Source organism: Oryx dammah, unplaced genomic scaffold (genome assembly GCF_014754425.2).
Source record: "Oryx dammah isolate SB20612 unplaced genomic scaffold, SCBI_Odam_1.1 HiC_scaffold_23, whole genome shotgun sequence".
In the NCBI taxonomy this organism is placed as follows: domain Eukaryota; kingdom Metazoa; phylum Chordata; class Mammalia; order Artiodactyla; family Bovidae; genus Oryx; species Oryx dammah.
This window is the reverse complement of record NW_024070207.1, coordinates 90,040,435-90,057,095: the sequence shown is the minus strand read 5'-3', so window position 1 is coordinate 90,057,095 and position 16,661 is coordinate 90,040,435. Positions and strand designations below refer to the sequence as shown.

The following is a 16,661-nucleotide window of genomic DNA, read 5'->3' as shown; positions in this document are numbered from 1 at the left end:
CGATCAATGCAAAGAAATAGAGGAAAAGAACAGAATGGGAAAGACTAGAAATCTCTTCAAGAAAATTAGAGATACCAAGGGAACATTTCATGCAAAGATGGGCTCGATAAAGGACAGAAATGCTATGGACCTAACAGAAGCAGAGATATTAAGAAGAGGTGGCAAGAATACACAGAAGAACTGTACAAAAAAGATCTTCATGACCTGGATAATCACGATGGTGTGATCACTCACCTAGAGCCACACATCCTGGAGTGTGAAGTCAAGTGGACCTTAGAAAGCATCATGACGAACAAAGCTAGTGGAGGTGATGGAATTCCAGTGGAGCTATTTCAAATCCTGAAAGATGATGCTGTGAAAGTGTTGCATTCAATATGCCAACATATTTGGAAATCACAGCAGTGGCCACAGGACTGGAAAAGGTCAGTTTCCATTCCAATCCCAAAGAAAAGCAATGCCAAAGAATGCTCAAACTACACACTCAAACTACACACTCATCTCACACGCTAGTAAAGTAACGCTCAAAATTCTCCAAGCCAGGCTTCAACAATATGTGAACCGTGAACTTCCAGATGTTCAAGCTGGTTTTAGAAAAGGCAGAGGAACCAGAGATCAAATTGCCAACATCCACTGGATCATGGAAAAAGCAAGAGGGTTCCAGAAAAACATCTCTTTCTGCTTTATTGACTATGCCAAAGCCTTTGCCTGTGTGGATCACAATAAACTGTGGAAAATTCTGAAAGAGATGGGAATACCAGACCACCTGACCTGCCTCTTGAGAAACCTATATGCAGGTCAGGAAGCAACAGTTAGAACTGGACATGGAACAACAGACTGGTTCCAAATAGGAAAAGGAGTGCATCAAGGCTATATATTGTCACCCTGCTTATTTAACTTATATGCAGAGTACATCATGAGAAACGGTGGACTGGAAGAAACACAAGCTGGAATCAAGATTGCCGGAAGAAATATCAATAACCTCAGATATGCAGATGACACCACCCTTATGGCAGAAAGTGAAGAGGAACTAAAAAGCCTCTTGATGAAAGTGAAAGAGGAGAGTGAAAACGTTGGCTTAAAGCTCAACATTCAGAAAATGAAGATCATGGCATCTGGTCCCATCACTTCATGGGAAATAGATGGGGAAACAGTGGAAACAGTGTCAGACTTTATTTTTCTGGGCTCCAAAATCACTGCAGATGGTGACTGCAGCCATGAAATTAAAAGATGCTTACTCCTTGGAAGAAAAGTTATGACCAACCTAGATAGCATATTCAAAAGCAGAGACGTTACTTTGCCAACCAAGGTCCATCTAGTCAAGGCTATGGTTTTTCCAGTGGTCACGTATGGATGTGAGAGTTGGACTGTGAAGAACGCAGAGCGCCGAAGAATTGATGCGTTTGAACTGTGGTTTTGGAGAAGACTCTTGAGAGTCCTTTGGACTGCAAGGAGATCCAACCAGTCCATTCTGAAGGAGATCAACCCTGGGATTTCTTTGGAAGGAATGATGCTAAAGCTGAAACTCCAGTACTTTGGCCACCTCATGCAAAGATTGGCTTTTTGGAAAAGACTCTGATGCTGGGAGGGGTTGGGGGCAGGAGGAGAAGGGGACGACCCAGCATGAGATGGCTGGATGGCATCACTGACTTGATGAATGTGAGTCTGAGTGAACTCTGGGAGTTGGTGATGGACAGGGAGGCCTGGCGTGCTGCAATTCATGGGGTCGCAAAGAGTCGGACACGACTGAGTGACTGAACTGAACTGATATTCACCCAAATTAATATGATAATGAGCCTTTGTAGTTATTAATATTTTATTTGATTTTTTCTTTTTTTGGCCACACCATGCAGCATGCAGGATCTTAGTTCCCCAACCAGGGATGGAACCCTTTCCCCCTGCTGTGGAAGCACAGAGTCTTAACCAGTGGACTGCCAAGGAAGTCCCCTTGGATTTTTAAACATTTTATCCCATAACTGATAGATAAAATAATGTTTGTATTAACCAGAGAATATCCAATCTCATTTAAAATCCTCTTGTCAGATGTCCCTATATCTACAGAGGATTTTCTAGTATTTTGTTCTTAGGGCTGCAATTCATGGGGTTGCAAAGAGTCGGACATGACTGAGCGACTGAACTAAACTGAAAGAGGTCGCCGAGGGACCCAAGAAAGCACACAGATATTTTCCCAGAAGGTTTGCCATTCTGTCAGGGTCTGAGTCAAGCTCCAGGACTGGAGCAATACATATTCATCCCTATCTTCACTCTAAAGTCCTTGACTAATTGATCTATTTTAGAACAATATCTGGGCTTGTCTGTCGTTCATCTCCAAGACTCCAAACTCCTATATTCACCTGCCAAACAGGAAGTCATTCAGATACAAAGGTACCATGCTTTATAGTAAGTGCTATAGTAACTCAAGAAAGCTGTTGATATCTGTGTTTGAAATCCCAATTTCATGACAAATCTTCAGTCTGATTTGTTGTTGTTTTCTTCTCTGTGATAGGTGGAATAATGGACTCTCAAAGATGTCCCACCATTGAAACAAGTATATATGTAATGCTACATGGCCAAAGGGAATTTGTAGATGTGATTAAGTTTATGGACCTTAATATAAGGTGATTATTTTAGATTATCCATATGGGCTAAATCTGATCACATGAGTCCTTAAAAACAGAGAACTTCCTCTAACTCAAAGCAGAGGAGAGATGTGGCAGAAGGAAAAGCCAGAGAGAGTTGGAGCATAAGAAGAACTTGACATTGCTGTGGGGGTGGGGGTCACATGGAAAGCATGAGAAGGAATGTGGGCAGCCTCTAGGGGCAAAGACTACCCCTGACTGATAGCCAGTGAGGAAATGAGGACCTCAGTTTTACAATCACAAGGAACTAAATTTGACCAACCCTCTGGATGATCTTACCCATCTATTTGCCAAGAAGTGATGGGACCAGATGTCATGATCTTAGTTTTCTGAATGTTGAGTTTCAAACCAATTTTTTCACTCTCCTCTTTCACTTTCATCAGGAGGCTCTTTAGTTCTTCACTTTCTGCCATAAGGGTGGTGTCATCTGCATATCTGAGGTTATTGATGGGGAAACAGTGGAAACAGTGTCAGACTTTATTTTGGGGGGCTCCAAAATCACTACAGATGGTGACTGCAGTAGTGAAATTAAAAGAAGCTTGCTCCTTGGAAGAAAAGTTATGACCAACCTAGACAGCTTATTGAAAAGCAGAGACATTACTTTGCCAACAAAGTAGTCAAAGCTATGGTTTTTCCAGTAGTCATGTATGGATGTGAGAGTTGGACTATAAAGAAAGTTGTGTGTGTGTTACTCAGTCGTGTCCAACTCTTTGTGACCCAATGGACTGTACTCTGCCAGACTCCTCTGTCCATGGAATTCTCCAGACAAGAATGCTGGAGTGGGTTGCCATTTCCTTCTCCATGAATAAAGAAAGCTGAGTGCCAAAGAATTGATGCTTTTGAACTGTGGTGTTGGAGAAGATTCTTGAGAGTCCCTTGGACTGCAAGGAGATCCAACCAGTCCATTCTGAAGGAGATCAACCCTGGGATTTCTTTGGAAGGAATGATGCTAAAGCTGAAGCTCCAATATTTTGGCCACCTGATTCGAAGAACTGACTCATTTGAAAAGCCCCTGATGCTGGGAAAGATTGAGGGCAGGAGGAAAAGGGGGTGACAGAGGATGAGGTGGTTGGATGGCATCACTGACTCAATGGACATGAGTTTGAGCAAATTCCGCAAGTTGGTGATAGGCAGGGAGTTCTGGAGTGCTGCACTCCATGGGGTCACAAAGAGTCGGACACGACTGAGTGACAGAACTGAACTGAACTGAACTGAACTGAACTGGATGAACTTGGAGAGGATTTTTCTTCCTGAAAGGTTCTGCCAACATCTTGATTTGGGCATTGTTAGACTCTAAGCAGAATACCCACCTAAGCTATACTGTACCCAGACCTCTGACCTACAGAACTGTGAACTAATAAATGAGGCTGGTTTCAAGGCACAAATCTGTGGTAATTTGCAATGACAGCCAGGGAAACTAATACATGGTCTGAAATCTAAATCCACTCTTGAGAGGTAAGATACATTTTAAAGGTTAATAATTAAGTTAAAAATAGAGCTTTGTTAACCTAGGAATATTAACACATGAATTATGATAACATTATGATTCATTCAGAAAACTTCAAAGCAATTATGGCATTACTATAGACCAGTCAAAATGGGGCTCAACACTTTGTAAATCCCCTATTTGCTTCTAGGGATAACTCCTTCAGAGGGTTGTGGATATATTTATCATGTTTAAAAAAGAAAAAGGAACAAACATTCTTATAAAAATGAAAACAGATTCTAATTAAAGGACTCTGTATGTTGTCTTCTCTGTATACGGAGGGGATACAAATGTGTGAAGCTATTTTTAAATAATACCAATAGGTAGTCCTAAAAACACAGAGAAATTTAAAATTCCAATCTCATTATCCAAGGTAGCAGTTTTCCTACTCTCCATTCCAGCAAAGTCAGAACATATTGAAAAGCAATTCTAGCCAGGCAGAAATTAAGAGACAGAGTTGTTAAAAACGGTCCCCAGAAACAAGAAGCAGCCACAGTTTTGCAGGCAGCCAATTTCAGGGGTCAAAACATTGACTGTGTCTATCTTTTTAAATCACTATATTTTGCTTCTGGCTTTGATGTGGTCAGAGAAAAGAAGACACAGAGAAATACCTCAGGGATGCCCTAATGATGTGCAAAGAGGGCTGCGGGGAGTCTGAACCCAACAGAGATGCTTCCTTGTTATTTCTAATAATTGTTTATCATCACTGGATGGTTGCCTGAGATCATTTAGGAAATAAAAAAATTTTTAAACACTGACATACAGACGTAATTTTTGTGATCCATGTTATTTTTCAGATGTTCCAGGCGTCTGCATCAAGATCAAACGCATGTTTACTTTGGTTTTCACGATTTCTCAGGTAGACAGTAAGAAAGATGAGTTCCATTGTTTTATTTAAATGTTTACTGAAAAATACAGATGTCTTGATATCCCCTATCCCAGAAGCCACATTAGAATAAGCATATAAAGTATAATTGCAATTGAAACAGAACTATATTTATATTATTTACACCCAAGAGTATTCCCAATGAGAGTAAGACTAGACACATAGTTGAAACTTATTAAGTAGATTGCTTATTTAAAGTGTCAGGATAAATAACCATAGAATACCATTCCAGGTGAAATGAACACAGTATTACTAAGATTATATGTGCAACAGTTACCTCTGTAATCAAATTTCTAAATTTTATTTGGAATAGTGAAGTTACCTTTGTTGATTTTGTGCCAGATTTATAACTGTGCACAACTTTTAGTCTCCACTGCTACTCTTAGCAACTGTAATATATTAAGTAGCAATTTCAAAGACATATTGCATTAAAAAGGAAAAATAGTCATTTTACTATGGAGAAGTGTGGGGGTTACTTCCTTAACCAAGTAATTCAAGTTAACTACATCCGTACCGGGGCAAGCTGACCGCCTGATCTTATGCACTGGAAAGCACACAGTATCATTTCTCTGATGTTTCTACCAAACATGCACAATTTGAATCTATGCATGAAGAAACATGCAAACCTAAATTGAGGGATATTCTACTAAACAACTGACCCGTTCTATTTTTTAAATGTCAATGTCATGAAAGACAAAGAACAATGGAAAAATTGTTCCAGATTTTAAAAGCTTAAAGAAGATATGACTGCTAAATGTGGAGTATGATCCTGGATTGGATCCTAGATCAAAGAGGGGGAAAGTTGCTAAAAAAAAAAATTATTGGGACAACTGGCAAAATGTAAGGCCTGTATACTAGCTCATAATATTGCATCAATATTATATTTTCTGAATGTGATTATTTTCATATAGTTATGAGGGAGAATGTCCATGTTCTTTTTTTTTAATTGAAGTATAATCGGCTTACAATGTTTTGTTAATTTCTGCTATACAGCAAAGTGATTCAGTTATACATATATACATATTCTTTTTCATATTCTTTTTTTATTATTGTTTATTACAAAGCATTGAATATAGTTCTGTATGCTATACAGTAGGACCTTGTTGTTTATCTATCCTATATATACTAATTTGTATCTGCTAATCCCAAACTCCCAGTTCATTCCTCCTCATCCTTCTCCCTTTTGGCAATTGACAGTCTGTTCTCTATGTCTGTGAATCTGTTTCTGTTTTGTAGATAAGTTCATTTGTGTCATATTTTAGATTCCACATATAAATGATACCATATAGTAGTTGTCTTTTCCTTTCTGACTTACTTCATTAGAGTGACAATCTGTGGTTGTATCCATGTTGCTACAAATGGCATTGTTTCATTCCTTTTTATGGCTGAGCAGTATTCCATTGTCTGTATGGAATATATACAGATCTTTATCCATTCATCTGTTGATGGAAGAATGTCCCTCTTCTTAATAAATATACATTGAATTATTTAAGGGGAAAAGGGACACAAGTTCTGTGACTTATTCTCAGATGGTTTCAGTTCAGTCACTCAGACGTGTCCAACTCTTTGTGACCCTATGAACCACAGCACGCCAGGCCTCCTGGTCCATTACCAACTCCTGGAGTCCATCCAAACCCATGTGCATTGAGTCGGTGATGCCATCCAACCATCTCATCCTCCGTCGTCCCCTTCTCCTCCTGCCCTCAATCTTTCCCAGTATCAGGGGCTCTTCAAATGAGTCAGCTCTTCTCATCAGGTGGCCAAAGTATTGGAGTTTCAGCTTCAACATTAGTCCTTCCAATGAACACCCAGGACTGATCTCCTTTAGGATGGACTAGTTGGATCTTCTTGCAGTCCAAGGGACTCTCAAGAGTCTTCTCCAACACCACAGTTCAAAAGCATCTGTTCTTTGGTGCTCAGCTTTCTTTATAGTCCAACTCTCACATCCATACATGACCACTGGAAAAACCATAGCTTTGACTAGATGGACCTTTGTTGGCAAAGTAATGTCTCTGCTTTTTAATATGCTGTGTAGGTTGGTCATAACTTTCCTTCCAAGGAATAAGCATCTTTTAATTTCATGTCTGCAATCACCATCTGCAGTGATTTTGGAGCCCAGAAAAAATAAAGTCAGCCACTGTTTCCACTGTTTCCCCATCTATTTGCCATGAAGTGATGGGACTGGATGCCATGATCTTCGTTTTCTGAATGTTGAGCTTTAAGCCAACTTTTTCACTCTCCTCTTTCACTTTCATCAAGAGGCTCTTTAGTTCTTCTTCACTTTCTACTATTTTCAGATGGTTTAGAAACTAATAATAATAATGAATACAATTAAATATATACACAAAATATATCTTTATAAATATAAGTATATATATAAATATGTATAAATATTTACAGAGAGAGAAGAGAGACAGAGAAGGATAAAGTGATAAAGTGCTTGCAAAATGTTAACAACTGGTAAATCTGAGTGAAGGATGTACCAAAGACCTTCATATTATTTTGTTTTCTAGATGAGACTCATCTGTAAATGTTAATTATTTCAAAGTAAAAAGTTAAAATTAATAAATATATAATATATAATAAAGAAATAAATGTTCAAACTAATACATATAATATAATAAAGAAATAAACCTAAAAAACATACTGTAGTAGTGACAACAACTTTGGGGCCTTCCCTGGCAGTCCAGTGGTTAAGACACCAAGTTCCACTGCAGGAAGCACAGGTTTGATCCCTGATTGGGAAACTAAGATACCGCATGACATACAGCACGGTCAAAAAACAGGAAAAAAAAATAGTGACAATTCTGGGACTCCAACTACACATCCTGACCCCAAATAAGCAAATGTTAATTCAGCTCAAACTGGTATATAAGTCTTTTGGTTAAATTTGTTAATGAATATTTCACACCAAATTAACGTTGATTCCTTATCACTGTCCTCCTTGTTTTCTCACCAACAGATATTCTGCAATGGGGTGTTACTAAATACCACATTGAGCTGAACGATGGATTTTCTGATTTATACTTCCTCAAAGCAACCCAGAGGGTCTGAAATAGGCAGAGTTCAAATGCACCCATTACCCAAGATATTTACATCCCTATTTCAGTGTTACTCTTAAGTCAACTCTGAGAAATAAGATGCATTCATGGAGATTTATGCATGCCAAATCTCCAGAAATTAGCTTATACCAAACTTTTCAATAAGAAATTGGGTGACTCAACTCTCTTTTTTCACTACTGTTATCACAACTGCAGAAATATGACAATGTTAGCACTATAAAATTAAATTCTGTTTATTTAGACAAGAGCAAAGGGACTGCCATTTCATTTTTCAACAATTCTGCTTTTAATAGTATATTTGAAAATAGTCTCTCCCTAAAAAAGGAAAGCATGATGTGTACATTTATCCAATTAAGAATGGAATTTTCTATTACAGCACCCATATCTCTATTGTTGTCAACGACTGTGCACAGTTTAGTTAGCATATTTTAGGTTGGAAAATAAAGTGTGTCAGAAAAATGCATTATACCTTAAGACTTTAAATTTCCCTCAACCTATTTATGACCAATACGGTTAGTTAATGAAAAAGAAAAGAAATAAAAATATAGGAAAGAATCCTATCCTTTCTCACTGCTTCATGCCCATAGCCATGGTCTTCCCAGGGATGAGTTATAATTGCCTCCTGGGACTGAAAAAGAAGACACACAAAATCGGGTTTTAATTATGAAGGGATTGCTAATCACCAAGACAACAACCACCACAGGACTAAACTACCAAATCCAGGGACCACAAGCAAATGAGTCAGCAGCAATTATTTAACAGTCAAAAAATTAGCTCGATGGGAGAAATTCTTTAGGGTCCCCTGACTGTAGAGGGTACTGAGCTCTCTTTAAAGCAGACCTGTGCAAAGTCTTCACATCTTTAGAAATCATCTTAAAGATCCAATACCAATGCCGTGTTTTGGTATCCATTTTTATTCAGCAGCATATCATTTTGCAAAATTTCAAACTTTCAGAAAAGTTGCAAGAATAGTAAAGTGGACACCCATATACTCTCCACCAAGATTCACCAAATGTGCCAAGTTTTCTTTCTCTCTCTCCCTCTCTCTCTTTTCTCTTCCCCTATGTATATGTCTTTTCTTTTCTTTCTTTTTCCATATTTCTTTTTTGCTCTCCTTCTTTTTTCTTTTTCTGAACCATTTGAGAGTTCATTGCAGACATGACACTTCAATGTGTATCTTTTAAGAATAAGGACATTCTGCTTATAAAATCACAGTATAGTTACCACATTTGCAAAATTAACATTAATGCAATGCTATTGTCTAATATACAGTCCTCATTTAAATGTTCTCAACTTTCCCCAAAACCCAGTCTCTAATGAAGGATCACACACTACATGTCTCTTTAGTCTCCTTGAATCTAAAAAAGTTCTTAGTTGTTTTTCCTTGCATGTTCTTTGGTCTTTCATGATATTGATATTTACAAAAAAAGAAATCAGGCCAGTTGTTTGTAGCTTTGGCATAAATTTGGTGGGGGGAGGGGAGTGGTAAACTTGAGCCCCAAAGTAAATTCGAAATGGAACGGAATAATAACTTTATAGCTGGATTCAAAGTCCGCTTTGGCAGTGACTTAGAACACATTTCTTAATCTTCTCTGAGCCTTGGTTATCTGATCTGTTAAATGAGAATAACGATCCTCATTTTAAAAGGCAGTTGTGAGAATTATAAACTGATGCAATCTTTCCAGAAAGCAGTTTGAGAATCTGTCTCAAGAGTCTTAAACATACCTGTGTTCTTGGATCTAGTAATTCTATTTCTCCCAATTTATCCTTAGGAAATTATCAGAGGTAAGTGCACATACGGGCAGTGGTGATCATTACTGTGGATGTCAAGATAGCAGGTGGGTAAAACATGCTACATCCTTCATTTCCTTCCGCATCATCCTCAGGCCCCTTCCCTTCATCACTCACAGGTAACATTTAGTAACGGTTACCTTGTGTCCAGCACTATGCTGAGTTACAGGTTGCTGTGGCAAGCTTGAAAGTCATGCTTAGGAGGAGCACTTGGTAACATGGAAGAGAAGTAAGAATGTACCATTTAGTGAGGAATCCAGACAAGTCTGTATATACAATGGGATTCCAACTTTGTTTTATGTTTATGGGATCATGTTTAGAGAGAAACCTAGAAAGAAGTACAATAAAATGTTTACACTAGGTGGTGAGTTTGGGGTAAGTTTTATTTATAACAACAAAAACAAGGCAAATTCTTATGCAAATTATGTACCAGTATGCAGTTCTACTCATGGTTATTTGGCAATAACTGGTGATAAGGCCCCTCATAGTGGAAAGCTGGACTTGAAAATTTAATCCTTGACAGATCAGCTACTTCCCAGCTTTATCTCTGTATAAAAGAGAAAAGAGTTCAATGGATAGCTAGATATCTCTGTCACATCATACAATCTTTTTGAGTCTGATGCTAACATACACTACATTCCTTTTTGTTAGTCCTTGCTACCCCATTATCTTTTCCTAAACTTTTATTTTCAATTTTTCTGGCATTGTGCATTGTTGGTAAACAGCACAAACCCAGAACTTCTTTTTCTATATTATTTATTTATTTTTTTATATTTTCTGTTTTTTTATTTTGGTTGCACTGTGTCTTCATTGCTGAGCAGAGGCTACTCTTCCTTGTGGTGCATAGGCTTCTCCTTGTAGTGGCTTCTCTTGCTGCAGGGCACAGGCACACAAGTTGTGTAGTTCCTGGGATCTAGAGTGCAGGGGTTCAGTAGTTGGGGCACAGGGGCTTAGTTGCTCTGTGCCATGTGGAATATTCCTGGACCACGGACTGAACCCATGTGCCCTGCATTGGCAGATGGATTCTTATCCTCTGTACCACAAGGGAAATCCCAAATCTGGATCTTTTTTCTTTAAACTGACACTCTCTGAAACTTACCTGATAAACGTGTGTGTGTTAGTTGCTCAGTGGTGTCGGACTCTTTGCAACCCCATGGACTGTAGCTCTCCAGCTCCTATGTCCATAAAATTCAGCAGGCAAGAATACTGGAGTGGGTTGCCATTCCCTCTTCCCAACCCAGAGATCAAATCTAAGTCTCCTGCATTGTAGGCAGATTCTTTACTATCTGAGCCACCATGGAAGCTCTTGATAAACGTAGTCCATTTTATTTACTGTGATTGCTGATGCCTCTGCAATTATTTCTGCCATCTTATTTATGCCTTCTGTTTTTTCCACTTTTCCTGTGCTTTTTCCCCCTCCTTTCCTGTCTAATTTATGACTAAGCTTTTAAATTTTATTTTATTTCCTTTTTTGTTCTGGAATTGTGCATCCTATTCTTATGATTTCTATAGTTACCTGGAATGGTATTATATGGTTACTTATCCTGACACTTTAAATAAGCAATCTACTTAATATGTTCCAACTTTGTGTCTAGTCTTACTCTCATTGGGAATACTCTTGGGTGTAGATAATATAAATATAGTTCTGTTTCTACTGCAATTATACTTTATATGCTTATTCTAATGTGGCTTCTGGGATAGGGGACATCAAGACATTTGTATTTTTCAGTAAATATTTAAATAAAGCAGTAGAACACATCTTTCTTACTGTCTACCTGAGAAATTGTGAAAACCAAAGTAAACATGAGTTTGATCACAATGAAGACACCTGGAACATTTGAAAAATAACATGGATCACAGAAATATGCTTCTGTATGTCAGTGTTGAAAAAAACGTTTATTCCTATAGTTACCTATTCATGCATGCTAAGTCACCTCAATTGTGTCCAACTCTATGTGATCCCATGGACTGTAGCCTGCCAGGCTCCTCTGTCCGTGAGATTCTCCAGGCAAGAATACAGAGCGAGTTGCCATGCTCTCCTCCAGGGGATCTTCCCGACCCAGGGAATGAACCTGCATCTCTTGCATTGGCAGGCAGGTTCTTTATCAGCCCTTCTATAGTTACGCAATAACTCAAAATGTTAGCATACATGTATACTTAATTTAATATTATTCAATATTTCTTTATCCTTCATGAACAATACAAGGAATTTAGAATACTCTAAGTCCAATTAGATCAGCCATCTCTTGTGCTTCATATTATCAGTTCATAACTTATTTTGTCCTACCTTAATTTTTATGATACAAATTGAACATTATTACTATTGACAGAGTCAATATGTGTTTGAATTCCCTTCTTCCATTTTTACCAGTTTATTTGTTTACCATTCATTCTTATATCTCATATCTTTATTATGGGATCCTTCTTCGTTAAAGAAGTATGGTGGCAAATTCTCAGTTTTTCTTTATCTGGAAATACCTTTACTTTCCCCTCACTCTTAAAAGACAATTCTCTAAAACACAAACAAAAAGTAACTCTTAATTTTTAAAAAAAGAGTACAAGAAAAATATAAATATCAAAATCAAATTTCCTCCCCCTACTCTCTACCATCTGACTTCAGGCCAAGATATAATCACTGCTAACCGAAATCAGATCAATTATATTCTTTGCAGCCAAAAAAGGAGAAGCTCTATACAGTCAGCAAAAACAAGACCAGGAACTGACTATGGCTCAGATCATGAACTCCTTATTGCCAAATTCAGACTTAAATTGAAGAAAGTGGGGAAAACCACTAGACCATTCAGGTATGACCTAAATCAAATCCCATATGACTATACAGTGGAAGTGAGAAATAGATTTAAGGGCCTAGATCTGATAGACAGAGTGCCTGATGAACTATGGACAGAGGTTTGTGACATTGTACTGGAGATAGGGATCAAGACTGTCCCCAAGAAAAAGAAATGCAAAAAGCCAAAATGGCTGTCTGAGGAGGCCTTACAAATAGCTGTGAAAAGAAGAGATGCAAACAGCAAAGGAGAAAAGGAAAGATATTCCCATTTGAATGCAGAGTTCCAAAAAATAGCAAAGAGAGATAAGAAAGCCTTCCTCAGAGATCAATGCAAAGAAAGAGAGGAAAACAGCACAATGGGAACACTAGAGATCTCTTCAAGAAAATTAGAGATACCAAGGGAACATTTCATGCAAAGATGGGCTCGATAAAAGACAGAAATGGTATGAACCTAACAGAAGCAGAAGATATTAAGAAGAGGTGGCAAGAATACACAGAACTGTACAAAAAAGATCTTTACAACCAAGATAATCACGATGGTGTGATCACTCACCTAGAGCCAGACATCCTGGAGTCAAGTGGGCCTTAGGAAGCATCACTACAAACAAAGCTAGTGGAGGTGATGGAATTCCAGTTGAGCTATTTCAAATCCTGAAAGATGATGCTGTGAAAGTGCTGCACTCAATATGCCAGCAAATTTGGAAAACTCAGCAGTGGCCACAGGACTGGCAAAGGTCAGTTTTCATTCCAATCCCAAAGAAAGGCAATGCCAAGGAATGCTCAGACCAGTACACAATTGCACTCATCTCACACGCTAGTAAAGTAATGCTCAAAATGCTCCAAGCCAGGCTTCAGCAATACGTGAACCATGGACTTCCAGATGTTCAAGCTGGTTTTAGAAAAGGTAGAGGAACCAGAGATCAAATTTCCAATATCCGCTGGATCATGGGAAAAGCACGAGAGTTCCAGAAAAACATCTCTTTCTGCTTTATTGACTATGTCAAAGCCTTTGACTGTGTGGCCTCCCTGTCTATCACCAACTCCTGGAATCCACCCAAACCCATGTCCATTGAGTCGGTGATGCCATCCAACCATCTCATCTTCTTTTTTTTTTTTTTTCTTTTTTTTCCATCTCATCTTCTGTCGTCCCCTTCTCCTCCTGCCCTCAATCTTTCCCAGCATCAGAGTCTCTTCCAATGAGTCAGCTCTTCTCATCAGGTGGCCAAAGTATTGGAGTTTCAGCTTCAACATCAGTCCTTCCAATGAACATCCAGGACTGATCTCCTTTAGGATGGACTGGCTGGACCTCCTTGCAGTCCAAGGGACTCTCAAGAATCTTCTCCAACACCACAGTTCAAAAGCATCAGTTCTTTGGTGCTCAGCTTTCTTTATAGTCCAACTCTCACATCCATACATGACCACTGGAAAAACCATAGCTTTGACTAGATGGACCTTTGTTGGCAAAGTAATGTCTCTGCTTTTTAATATGCTGTGTAGGTTGGTCATAACTTTCCTTCCAAGGAGTAAGCGTCTTTTAATTTCATGGCTGCAATCATCATCTGCAGTGATTTTGGAACCCCAAAAAATAAAGTCAGCCACTGTTTCCACTGTTTCCCCATCTATTTGCCATGAAGTGATTGTTGAGCTTTAAGCCAACTTTTTCACTCTCCTCTTTCACTTTCATCAAGAGGCTCTTTTAGTTCTTCTTCACTTTCTGCCATAAGGGTGGTGTCATCTGCATATATGAGGTTATTGATATTTCTCCCGGCAATCTTGATTCCAGCCTGTGCTTCCTCCAGCCCAGCATTTCTCATTATGTATTCTGCATATAAGTTAAATAAGCAGGGTGACAGTATACAGCCTTGACGTACTCCTTTTCCTATTTGGAACCAGTCTGTTGTTCCATGTCCAGTTCTAACTGTTGCTTCCTGACCTGCATATAGGTTTCTCAAGAAGCAGGTCAGGTGGTCTGGTATTCCCATCTCTTTCAGAATTTTCCACAGTTTATTGTGATCCACACAGGCAAAGGCTTTGGCATAGTCAATTAAGCAGAAAGAGATGTTTTTCTGGAACCCTCTTGCTTTTTCCATGATCCAGCGGATATTGGAAATTTGATCTCTGGTTCCTCTGCCTTTTCTAAAACCAGCTTGAACATCTGGAAGTCCACGGTTCACATATTGCTGAAGCCTGGCTTGGAGAATTTTGAGCATTACTTTACTAGCATGTGAGACGAGTGCAATTGTGCGGTAGTTTGAGCATTCTTTGGCATTGCCTTTCTTTGGGATTGGAATGAAAACTGACCTTTTCCAGTCCTGTGGCCACTGCTGAGTTTTCCAAATTTGCTGGCATATTGAGTGCAGCACTTTCACAGCATCATCATTTAGGATTTGAAAGAGCTCCACTGGAATTCCATCACCTCCACTGGCTTTATTTGTAGTGATGTTTCCTAAGGCCCACTTGACTTCACACTCCAGGATGTCTGGCTCTAGGTGAGTGATCACACCATCGTGATTATCTTGGTTGTGAAGATCTTTTTTGTACAGTTCTTCTGTGTATTCTTGCCACCTCTTCTTAATATCTTCTGCTTATGTTAGGTTCTTACCATTTCTGTCCTTTCTTGAGCCCATCCACATGAAATGTTCTCTTGGTATTTCTAATTTTCTTGAAGAGATCTCTAGTCTTTCCCATTCTGTTCTTTTCCTCTATTTCTTTGCATTGATCGCTTAGGAAGGCTTTCTTATCTCTCCTTGCTATTTTTTGGAACTCCAGCAGTGAAGATCCAGCACAGCCTAAATAAACAAAATTGTTAAAAAAAAAAAAAAAAGCGGGGGGGGGGGGGGCGGATTTCTTGGGTGGTCCAATCGCTAAGATTCTGTGCTCCCAACGGAGGGGGCCTGGATTCGATCCCTGGTCAGGGAACTAGATCCCACATGCTGTATGTAACTAAGACTCAACGCAACCAAATAAAATAAATGAAATATATTTTTTAAAAAAGAATTTGGAACTATATTCAATATCCTGTGATAAAATGAATAAGGACATACATATATATACGGAGAATCCCATGGACAGAGGAGCCTAGCAGGTCACAAAAAGTCGGACACGACTGAAGCGACAGAGCACAGCACAGCATAAATATATATACGTAATCACTTTGCTGTACAGCAAAAATTAAACACAACCTTGTGAATCAATTATATTACAGTAAATTTTTTTTTAAATCCCCTCAGAGTTCTACATTCCTCTCAGTGGCAACCGCAAGTGATTTTGGGGCTTGCCTATCATTTGGTTTATGCTTTCTGTCTCTTTTGGGCACCCAGAGATTTTCTTTACTTTCTAGGGAGCTTGTATCTAAGATTTCTAGATCCTTTATCATAGAAAAGTTTATCAGACTATCCAGTCTTTCGTGTTATCTGAAGTAGAATACCCAGGCTCCTTTAATCTTTACAACAACCTTACAAATTAAGCATTATTATTCTCATTTTATTATTGTGGAAATTGAGGCTCAGTATGGATATGTGACCATGTAAAGCCGCTCAGTCATGTCCGACTCTTTGCGACTCCATGGACTGTAACCTACCAGGCTCCTCTGTCCATGGGATTTTACAGGCAAGAGTACTGGAGTGGGTTGCCATTTCCTTCTCCAGGGAATCTTCCCAACCCAGGGATCGAACCTGGGTCTCCTGCACTGCAGGCAGAAGCTTTACCATCTGAGCCAGCAGGGAAGCCCAGATTGGATATAGATTCTATCAAGAAGCAGAGTCTAGATTTGAACCCAGTACTGGCACCAAAGTTGGTTGTTTAAATACTAAGGTATATCGCCTTTGTTTTTCTGTGTACTTTCTCTTCTTTTAGAAAATGTTGATTTTGTCTATCCTCAGAAAAAAATAAAACTTTTAAAGAGACTGTAAATTGAAAAATCAAAAAAGATCGCTTGCTTATAACATGTGTTTATTTGTTAAACCTGAGAAGTTGGGCTATCAAAGCTCTAGAGCTAGGCCTGGGTCATCCA

General features: G+C 38.8%; 1 non-coding gene across 1 annotated transcript; it reads right to left on the bottom strand.

The window, feature by feature from the left end:
• Positions 1-16,302: 16,302 nt before the first annotated feature.
• Positions 16,303-16,374, bottom strand: TRNAC-GCA. Its single transcript has one exon. It is a non-coding gene; the product is annotated as a tRNA-Cys (tRNA).
• Between the last annotated feature and the right edge of the window lie 287 nt (positions 16,375-16,661).